The sequence below is a fragment of the Octodon degus genome, unplaced genomic scaffold, assembly GCF_000260255.1.
Source record: "Octodon degus isolate 3935 unplaced genomic scaffold, OctDeg1.0 scaffold00003, whole genome shotgun sequence".
NCBI classification, from domain to species: domain Eukaryota; kingdom Metazoa; phylum Chordata; class Mammalia; order Rodentia; family Octodontidae; genus Octodon; species Octodon degus.
The window spans coordinates 26,417,280-26,426,767 of NW_004524579.1; the positions used below are offsets into that span (position 1 = coordinate 26,417,280).

The 9,488-nt window shown below is 43.1% G+C and overlaps 1 protein-coding gene across 2 annotated transcripts in view; it reads right to left on the minus strand.

Annotated features, from left to right (window-relative positions):
• The window catches only part of Dym (dymeclin), a 543,161-nt gene extending 534,245 nt beyond the window's left edge, over positions 1–8,916 (minus strand). Inside the window, exon 1 of one of the 2 annotated variants that reach the window (XM_004623641.3) lies at positions 8,659–8,915. The gene's annotated coding sequence lies outside the window, so the exon portion shown is untranslated. Of the gene's footprint in view, positions 1–8,658 lie in introns of both variants that reach the window. The other variant, XM_023714739.1, reaches the window with a different exon arrangement.
• Positions 8,917–9,488: the final 572 nt, after the last annotated feature.

Below are 9,488 nucleotides of genomic sequence, written 5' to 3' on the forward strand. Positions count from 1 at the left end.
CCTTGCACTTGCCAGACAAGCGCCTATTCTACTGAGCTAACTCCCCAGCCCCTTAAATGTAAATATTAAACACTAAATTAACCAAGAATTGCACTGAAAGGACTAGAGGTCAAAGAAGAATACCTCATTTACTATACAGGGAGCCAATAAGTGTTCAACTGGAAAAATCACAAAATGACAATTCAGACATAATATTTAAACACAGGTAGAATCAAAAGAAAAAAACTTAGAAGAGTTTTTTAAGGTCCAAATTTTAAAAAACTGCAATGGATAAGGCAGGGTAAGGGTGAACAGGGTCTTACTACATAAATCAGACTCATAGTAATCCACCTGTGTTCTGCTTCCCAAGTGCTGGGATGTCAGTCACGTACCACCATGCTCAGTCTCAATCACCGGCTCAGTGCGCCCTGGGGGCGTGGCCAGCATAGCCACCCGAGATCGAACCCTGGCCGCTGTTTCTGCCTAAACAGCACTTTAATCCGCTGAGCTATTTGGCCAACCCTCAAGGTAGGTTTTTATGACTTTATAACATACTTTCCTGGCTAATGTTATTTTCTAATACATTACCCATTTAATGACTGAGTTCTCTTCCCAAAATAGAGTCATTAAAAAAACTGGTCACAGCTTGGTATCATGGCAAACACCTGTAATACCAGCACTCTGGAGTCTGAAGCAGGAGGACAGACACGAGTTTGAGGCCAGCCTGGGATACATAAGTGAATTCAAGAGCAAGCTGTACTACATGGTAAGACCTTGTCTCAAAAACACCAAAAAAAAAAAAAAAAAAAAAAAAAAATTGGTCACTAAATGAAGAACTGTATATATAATACACACATTAAAATATGCAGAACAACCTGGGTATGGTGTCATACCTCTATGATCCCAGCACTCAGGAGTCTGAAGCGGGAGGATTACCATGAATTTGAGATTAGCCTGAATTACATAATTAGTTCAAGGCCAGCCTGAATTACAGAACAAGTCTCTGTCTCAAACACACAAACACATACACATACATACACACACACACACATTCAGAACAAAGAAATGCCCAAAAGCAACTCAAGCTTGATGATTTTTATTTACAAAACGTTTACATGCAGTACTGTAAAATTACAGTTCTGTATGCAAAAGGTATACTATAAAAAAAGATGCTGAGGCTCTATTAACAAGATGCACAAACTGGCCAAAAAAGAAAAAGATGGGTCATGAGTCCAACTAGCAGGTCATTAAACCTAAACAATCTTAAACATATGTCATTAAACAAAGAATATCTGTACATAATAATTTAAGTAGAAAAAAAAAAACAATTTTCAAATAAATTGGACAGAATGTGCTGGACTATTTTACAATCACTGATTCATATAAACAATTCAATGGCAAATACAGAAAACAATGCATGGTTTAAGAAGCCAGGGCTAGGGAGATAGCTCAGCAGAATAAGCGCCTGCCTGGCAAGCGCAAGGTCCTAAATTCAATCCCCAGTACTGCAAAACAATAATAAGTAAATATAAAAATAATTAAAAATTAATAAAAATCCAAACAAGGGACTGGATAGATAGCTCAGTGGTTTAAGCACCTGCCTGGCAAACACAAGGTCCTGAGTTCAATCCCCGGTACCAAAAACAAAAACAAAAAAATCCACACAAGCAGTACCCAGACTTTAAATTAGTTATGTAAACATGAAAGACTCTGTCAACAGTCAATAAATATTTCTCAGGGCCCACTATGTGGTGAGTGTTACACAAAGCACAGTATATAAGAAAACCCTGCCTCAAAAAACCAAAACAATGACAAAAATAATAATGCAACTATTTGAGACTGTTCATCAGTTTTGCATCACTGTAATAAAATATTATAGATACATATAAAGAAAAAGTTTCTTTGGGCTCACAGTTTTACCTGTTTCACATCAAAACAAATGGGTTCCACTGCTCTGAGCCTCTGGAGAGGCAGCACATCATAGCAAGAGCACGTAGTAGCGCAAAGCTGTTTGCAAGAGCGAGAGCACAAGTCAGGAAGGTCCCCAGTGACCTCCCATAAGGCCTCACCTCTCAGAGGGTCTGCTACCTCCCAAGAGCCTTTATCACATTGGTCTTTGGGGACATTTAAGATCCAAACCACAGCAGACTCAGAAAAGCCTCATACCATAAAAGTGGCCATGCCACAGAAGTTAAGACCTGAAGGATAAGAGGGAAGCTCAGTATGTTGGGTGCAGGGAAGGAATAAAAGAGGAGGCCCAAGAGGCTTCAACGTAAGCTGATGCTTTATTGAGGACAGACTTTTTGTAAGGGCATATCTTCTTGCTCTGCACCTTGTAGCCATACAATCACATACATCCTAAATCTCGCAGAGTGAGTCTACCCACACCTATTAATCCAAAGTAACTGTCCATGGACTGGTGAGATAGCTCAGCAGTCTAAAGCATCTACTTACGCAAGCTTAGGCAAGCACAGGGACCAAGGTTCCATCCCCAGCACCACATGACACTGAGCCAGTCACAAAAAAAAAAAAAAAAAAAAAAAAATCAACTGTATACTCCACTATTGTGAGGGTTGATGCAATTATCTGATTGCATCAAAGAGTGTCCCAGCATGCCCAATAATCAACTAAACACACAGGGCTGGGAAGACAGCTCAATAGAATAAGTGCCTGCCTGGCAAGCACAGGGTCCTCAGTTCAATCCTTGTATGGCCAAAAAAAAAAAAAAAAAAAAAACAGTTAAAAATCCACTTGTTTGGGCCAGGGAGATAGCTCAGTAGAATAAGTGCTTGCCTGGCAAGCACAAGGGTCTGAGTTCAATCCCTGGTTCCCCAAAAAAAATAAATAAACACACATCCTTCCCCACCCACTTCCAATTCCTTCTTTGATACCACCCATTCAGATATACAAGTCCAGAAAATTGAGGGGGAAAAAAAGCAAAATACTATGTATAATGTACACATTACCAGGTATATTACAGGTATTTTCATTTAATTTTCTAACATAAAAAGTAAATATTGAGGGCTAGCCAAATAGCTCAGTGGATTAGGATTTGATCCCCTGGGGCTTGCCATGCCAGCCCCAAGCCCAAGGCACATTGAGACAGCAATTGAAACTGGGCATGTTGGCACACGCCTGTAATCCCAGCACTTTGGAGGATGTAAACAGGCGGATCACTATGAGTCCAATCTAGTAGTGAGACCCTGAACACCCTATAGACCCTACCCTAAAATACTAAATAAATAAAGTATTAGTTACATTTGACAGATGAGTAAACTGAAGCTCAAAATGGTGAAGTAAAACATGTCAAAGCACACAAACAGAACTGAGATTAAAACCTAGAGTTTAGGAAATATAGATTAGTCTGGAATCTACAGAGAGAAAAACTAATTATAAAGTATGGCAGAAACGGGGCCGGGGTGATGGCTTGGTGGAATAAGTGCTTCCCTGACAAGTGCAAGGGCCTGAGTTCAATCCCCGGTTCCGCAAAAAAAAAAAAAAAAAGTGTTAAAAATAAAAAAGTATGGCAGAAAAAATGAATTGCAGATCCAACATTCTCCTCTCCTTTCAGTAACAGAACTTGGATTTCTGGCTAGACATATTCCTATCCAGCTAAAAGACACATCTGAGACCCCTTATGAATACAGTTACTTGTTTCTTCCTCCCTCCTGCTGCTCAGAATGTGGGAATTTTAGGTAGAATTCTAACAATGACTCTAGATTCAGAAATCAAGATCCACAAACTAGGGTTAATAGAGTAAGAAATTGCAAAGAAGCTAGGTCCCTGATAAGGCTAGCTACCATACCAACCTCCAACTGCCTACTTCTGAGCTTCTTTCACATAAGTAACAAACTCATGAGAGAGAGAGAGAGAGAGAGAGAGAGAGAGAGAGAGAGAGAGAGATCCTGTATCAAAATTGAAAAAAAAAAAAAAAGGGAAAAAAGGAGCTGGAAAATAGGGCTATAGCTCAGTGTGAAGGCATTAGGTTCAATGCCAAGTGCCAAGTGCAGGAATAGATAGACATTCAGTAATTCCCATCACACTTCCTGACTGGAGAAGCACTGACCACATGGCAGCCAGGCCCTTCATACCAAAAACACCAGTCAAGACTTCAGAGCTCAGGAGGAAAGTGGAGTTGCACCAAGAAGCCAGTATCAAAGTAAAAGACCTTGCAGAATCCTCTGCAGCTCTTACCACTGGTTTCTGTTTCAGGATGGAGAAAAAAGCAGTAGTCACCCTGTCACTCTGTTTTTCAGGCCTGCTATACTCAACCATATCCAGCTGAGTCACAGAAAAATGGAGAAAGCTGTTCAAGTTCAACTCTCACAGCAGTTTGTTCTGCCTGAAAAAAATGCTCTCTCACTTTAATATTCTCTTCCTACTGAATGAGGGATGCCTCCAATAATTTCCCAGTGGGACAGAGCCCTGTCCCTTTGCCCCCACTAGTCAGTTTGGCATTAGAAACATATCAAAGGTATGAAGTATTTTTAAAACATGAATATGAAAGAAGAGGCCAAAAAGAAATACAAAAAACTTTACAAAGTGTTGCATCCCTTTTACATTTAATCCCTTTAAAAAGGTTTCATTTCACAAAATCCTACACTGTGTCACAGTATTTCCCAGTTACCGAGAGAAAAAAAAAAAAATGCAACAGTCCTCTCTCATTCTAACCATTATCTACAACCTCAAGTAAAAGTACTCAGAAAAAGGAATCACCTGCTTTATTAAGCCTCAGCAAAATACAATGGGTAAGCAGAATGATGGCTCCACAGATGTTCACATCTTTAATCCTGGGAACCTGTGATTATGTTATTTGTAAAGAGACTGTGGGAGTGTTTAAATTACCCTGGATTATTCAAGTAGGCCTGACCCAATCTCATGGGTCCTTAAGAGCACGTCACTTTCCCTGGCCATGTCAGAGAAGTGAGGGTGGAAGAACAACCTGAGACAAGCACCCTTGTGGCTGTGAAGATGGAGGAGACTATAAACCAAGGAAGGCGGCAGCCAACAGAAAATGAAAGGAGCAAGGAAATGGTTTCTCCCCTAGAAACCTCTAGAAAGACACACAACCTTGTTGATGTACTGATTTTAGCATTTTTGACTTCCACAGGGGAATGAAATCTGCACTGTTTTGAGCCACTAAATCTGTATGAATGTACTAGGGCAGTTATGGAAAGTTAGTATACACACATACACACATAGGACTCTAACAGTATATGAAATTACCTAAAGGGGAAAAACACAGTAACACTGCCCAAATACTCTAAGCACTATTAGAAATATTTGTGCATACTGCAGTACTTTACTTTTGTTTTTCTCTTGCCATGCAAAACTCCATTCATGAAAAAGTCAGTTAATGTTGACAATTTTTCTTTTTTTTTTTTTGGCAAGGCAATGCAGTATACTAATAAAAAAAAAAAAATGAACAGTACATTGGGATGCGCTGGAAAAGTGAAAAGACATGCTATAGTTTTCAGAGTCAAACATGTATCAAATGGATACTACATTTAAAATGTAAATCCTAGCCAGGCATGGTGGTGCACACCTACAGTCCCCACACTCAGAAGGCTGAGGTCAGAGAACTGCCACAAGTTCAAGGCCAGCCTGGGATACACAGTGAGAACCTGTCTCAAAAAAAATAAAAATTAAAAATTAAAAATCCTGGGCTGGGGAGATGGCTCAGTACAATAAGCAATTGCCTGGGAAGTGCAAAGGCCTGAGTTCAATCCCCAGTTCTGCAAAAAAATAATAATAATAATTAAAAATTAAAAATCCTTCCATATATTAATGATATTAAGATCTCACTATTAATTTTATAGGTGTGACAATGGTATTATGAGCATAGTAAAAGACAGTGATCAATCCCCTACAAATACATACTGAAATATTTATAGGCAACTTCAAAACAACCAGGAGCCAGGCATGGTAGTACATGCCTGGAAAGCTAGAATTCTGGGAGGCTGAGGCAGAGCAACACAAGCTTAAGTTCACCCTGGACTTAAATTTCTAATTTAGCAATTTAGAAACACCCTGCCTCAAAAACAAAAATGAAAACAGAACAGGAAATGAGCTCAATGCAAAGAGCTCATTAGAATACAGAGCCCTGTATTCTATCCCCAGTACAAAAGGGTGGAGGGGATGATGTGGTTTTAGGAATGGATAGACAGAGATGAACAGAACTGACATGGTTTAATCACTGTTGGAGCCAGGTAATATGGACATGGGACTGCATTATATAATTGAACTGTGACTGTTCTTAAGGGCTAGATATTGAACCTAGGGCCTCATACTATCACTTAACTACACTCGCAGCTTTTATTTGAACTTTTCTATATTTAAAAGGTACAAAAATTTAAAAATACCTTGACCTACCATAATATAGGCTTCTCTATATACATGTTATTACAGCATAAACTTAATAGCTAATTTCCTTTCTATCAACATTGCACTACCTCATCTGGTTTAATACTTAGAACTGATAATTTCATCAATTATTCTGGAATCTCAAAAAAAAAAATTATTCTGGAATCTCAATTCATCTTGCCTTACTACTAACCTTACAAGCTCCAAGCAAGTCCCCTCAGTTCTAAAAGAATGGTTCATTTGCACAATGGGAATATTCATACTTCTTTCTTCAGTGCATATTTATAATACATAATGTTTACATTCATCTTAGGGGGTAGGTACATGTACTTAACATCTTAATTCTTTTTATTCTCTTACCCCTCCCTCCCCTGCTCCCTGTCACTAGATCTCCTTCCTATTTGCAAAAGATCTATCTCTCTGTTTCCTAATGTCTATCTTTTATTTCATTTTTACATTACTTATACTTTGGGTTTCTCATACCAGAGAAATTATGCAAGTGTGTGTCTAATTTATTGCATCTAATAGTATTGTCTCACAGTGCATCCACTTTCCTAAACTTTACTCAATTTTATCCTTCTTTATGGCAGCACAGTATTCCACAGTACATAAATATCACATTTTTATCCATTCATCTGTTAATGAATATACAGGTTGCTTCCAAGATTAGCTTTTATGACAAATAGTCATTCTTGCCAAGCCTATCTCTGAGTTGCCAAGATTATCTAAGATTAAAATCCCCAGGCCCAAGGGCTGGCCAGATAGCTCTGCAGACTAAGGGACTGGGGCTAGATCCCCAAGGTGCCATGCCGGGCCCCACCCCGAGGCACGCCTACATGGCAGATGAGCTATTAAGTTTACAGCCTGGCATGGTGGGGAGGCTGAAAACATAAGGATCACTATGAGTCTGACCTATGTGCTAATACCCTGCAGACCCTGTACTAAACACGTTTTTAAAAAAGAAAAAAATTCCCAGGCCCAGAATATAACTCAGCGGCCCAGTGCCTGCCTGGCAAGCTAGAGGTCCTGAGTTCGATTCCAGATACCAAATAAATAAATAAATAAATAAAAATAAACAATAAAAACCCAATAGCATGATAACCATTGTAGAAAGCCATAGTTATAAAATCCATTCTCGGGGCCAGGGAGATGGCTCAGTAGAATAAGCGCTTGCCTGGCAAGCACAAGGGCTAGAGTTCAATCCTTGGTTTCACCAAAAAAATAATAATAATAAAATAAAATAAAATCCATTCTCTGCAGCAACCATTTACCTATGTAACCCCTTCCACGTGTGGCAAATTTTCAGCCCTCCCCACAACCTCCCCTTCCTCATATACTCCAGACCGAAACCTTCTACCCACAGGATTCCCTCAACCCCCTTTTTTCTTTCTTTTTTTTGCGGTACAGGGGATTGAACTCAGGACCCTGTGCTTGCTAGACAAGCCCTTATTCTACTGAGCTATCTCCCTGGGCCCCTAGCCACAGGATTCTCAAGTGAGAGGCCAGGGGTGATGGCTCAGTAGAATAAACCCTTGCCTAGGGGGTGGGGGAAGGATTCTCAAGCGGGCTTCCTCTTTCAAGGATCCCGCTCCAGCAACCGACAGTCTTTCCTCTCCATCTCCTTTGCTGGCCTTATTCCAACCATCCCCTCACTTCTATAACCTATCTCAGTGCTTGGTCGGTTTCATCACCCCACTACCCTAACACCCCTCTGCTGCCACCAGGGCACAAACATCCACTCTTCGGTTCAATCCCACTGCTCAGGCATCCTGACAGCTAGCTGCAGGGTGTGCAGCTAGGGGGACGGGGAGTGACTGCTGAAGGGTGCGGGCTACTTAAGGGGTGATAAAAATATTCTGGAATTAGTGATAAGGTTGCACGACCATGGGAATATACTAAAAGCCACAGCGCTGCACTTTAATTGTACTTTTAAAGGGTGAATTTTATGGCATGTGGATTACATTTCAATAAAAAAAAAAAAAAAATGCGTATGTCAAACAAACGCCAGTACAGGCACTACTGCTCACCCTGCCCATCACACACCCAGTGTCAGTCCTACACCGCTCCATCTGTGGAAGCCTCGCCGGGTCGCGCGGTAACCCCCAACTCCCAGCCTGGGCCGGCCGAGGTCCCCTCACGCTCGGGTCTCACACACCCCCAGGCCCGCCTGCGCGAAGCACCGGGGGTCGCTCCCGCGGCGCGGCGCGGCCCCTCGGGTGGCCCAGTCCCGGCCGGGGAAGGGGCCCTCCTCCCCGCGCGGACCGAGCTGCCCGGCCCTGCGGGTGCCGGCCAGAGAGGGCAGCGTCCCAAGCCCACCTGTCTCAGCCTGCCAGGAGCTCCGCGTCCGCCCCACCACGCACTGCAGGCGGGCCGCTGGCCGCAGGCAGAGGCGTCAGGGAAGTGCGGCAGCGCCGCAGCCCGGGAGGCGCAAGCCGGCTCAGGCCTCCACGTTTCCACGTCTCTGCGGCTCGGGCTCCAGCTCAGCTCCAGCGTCCGCCGAATCAGCGCGAAGGCCCGGGAGGCGGGGAAAGGAGAGGGAAGCGGCCGAGAACGCGGACGGGACCGAACGGCCAGGCGCGCGCAGCGACAGGCCCGAGGCGCGCGGGCTTCTGGGAAATGGAGTCCTCACGGCGTCGCTGGTTTCCACTCCCACCCAGCGTCTCCCCGGCAACCGCGGAGCCACGTGTCAAGTCCGGAAAGCCTCGGAACTCCAGCTTGGCGTGCTTCCTGGGGAGCCTGACCGGTCCTACCTGTACCGCTGCAGTAATTTAATGTGCCTGTTAGTTCCAGCCCATACCAATGTCAAGCAATTCCTTCTGAAACTGAAGATTCGAGAAGTGGGCCGGCGCGGACGTGTCAGCTTGTAATCCTAGCATTCTGGTAGGCTTAGGCAGGAGCAATGCAAACCCGCCTGGGCAATTTAGCATAGACCTGACTCAAAGAATGGTGATGACGCTGATTGTGGTAGTAAAGGGGCTTGGAATGCCAATCAGTGCGAAAGCCCTGGGCCCAAGCCTCTCTACCGCCAAAACAGGGTCTCCCTAAATTGCCTAGGCCGGCCTCGAATTTGCCTCCTGCTTCAGCCTCTGCCGAGTTCGGAACTGCAGGCTTGGCCACCACCTCCAGGCAGAATTTTTTTTTTTTCT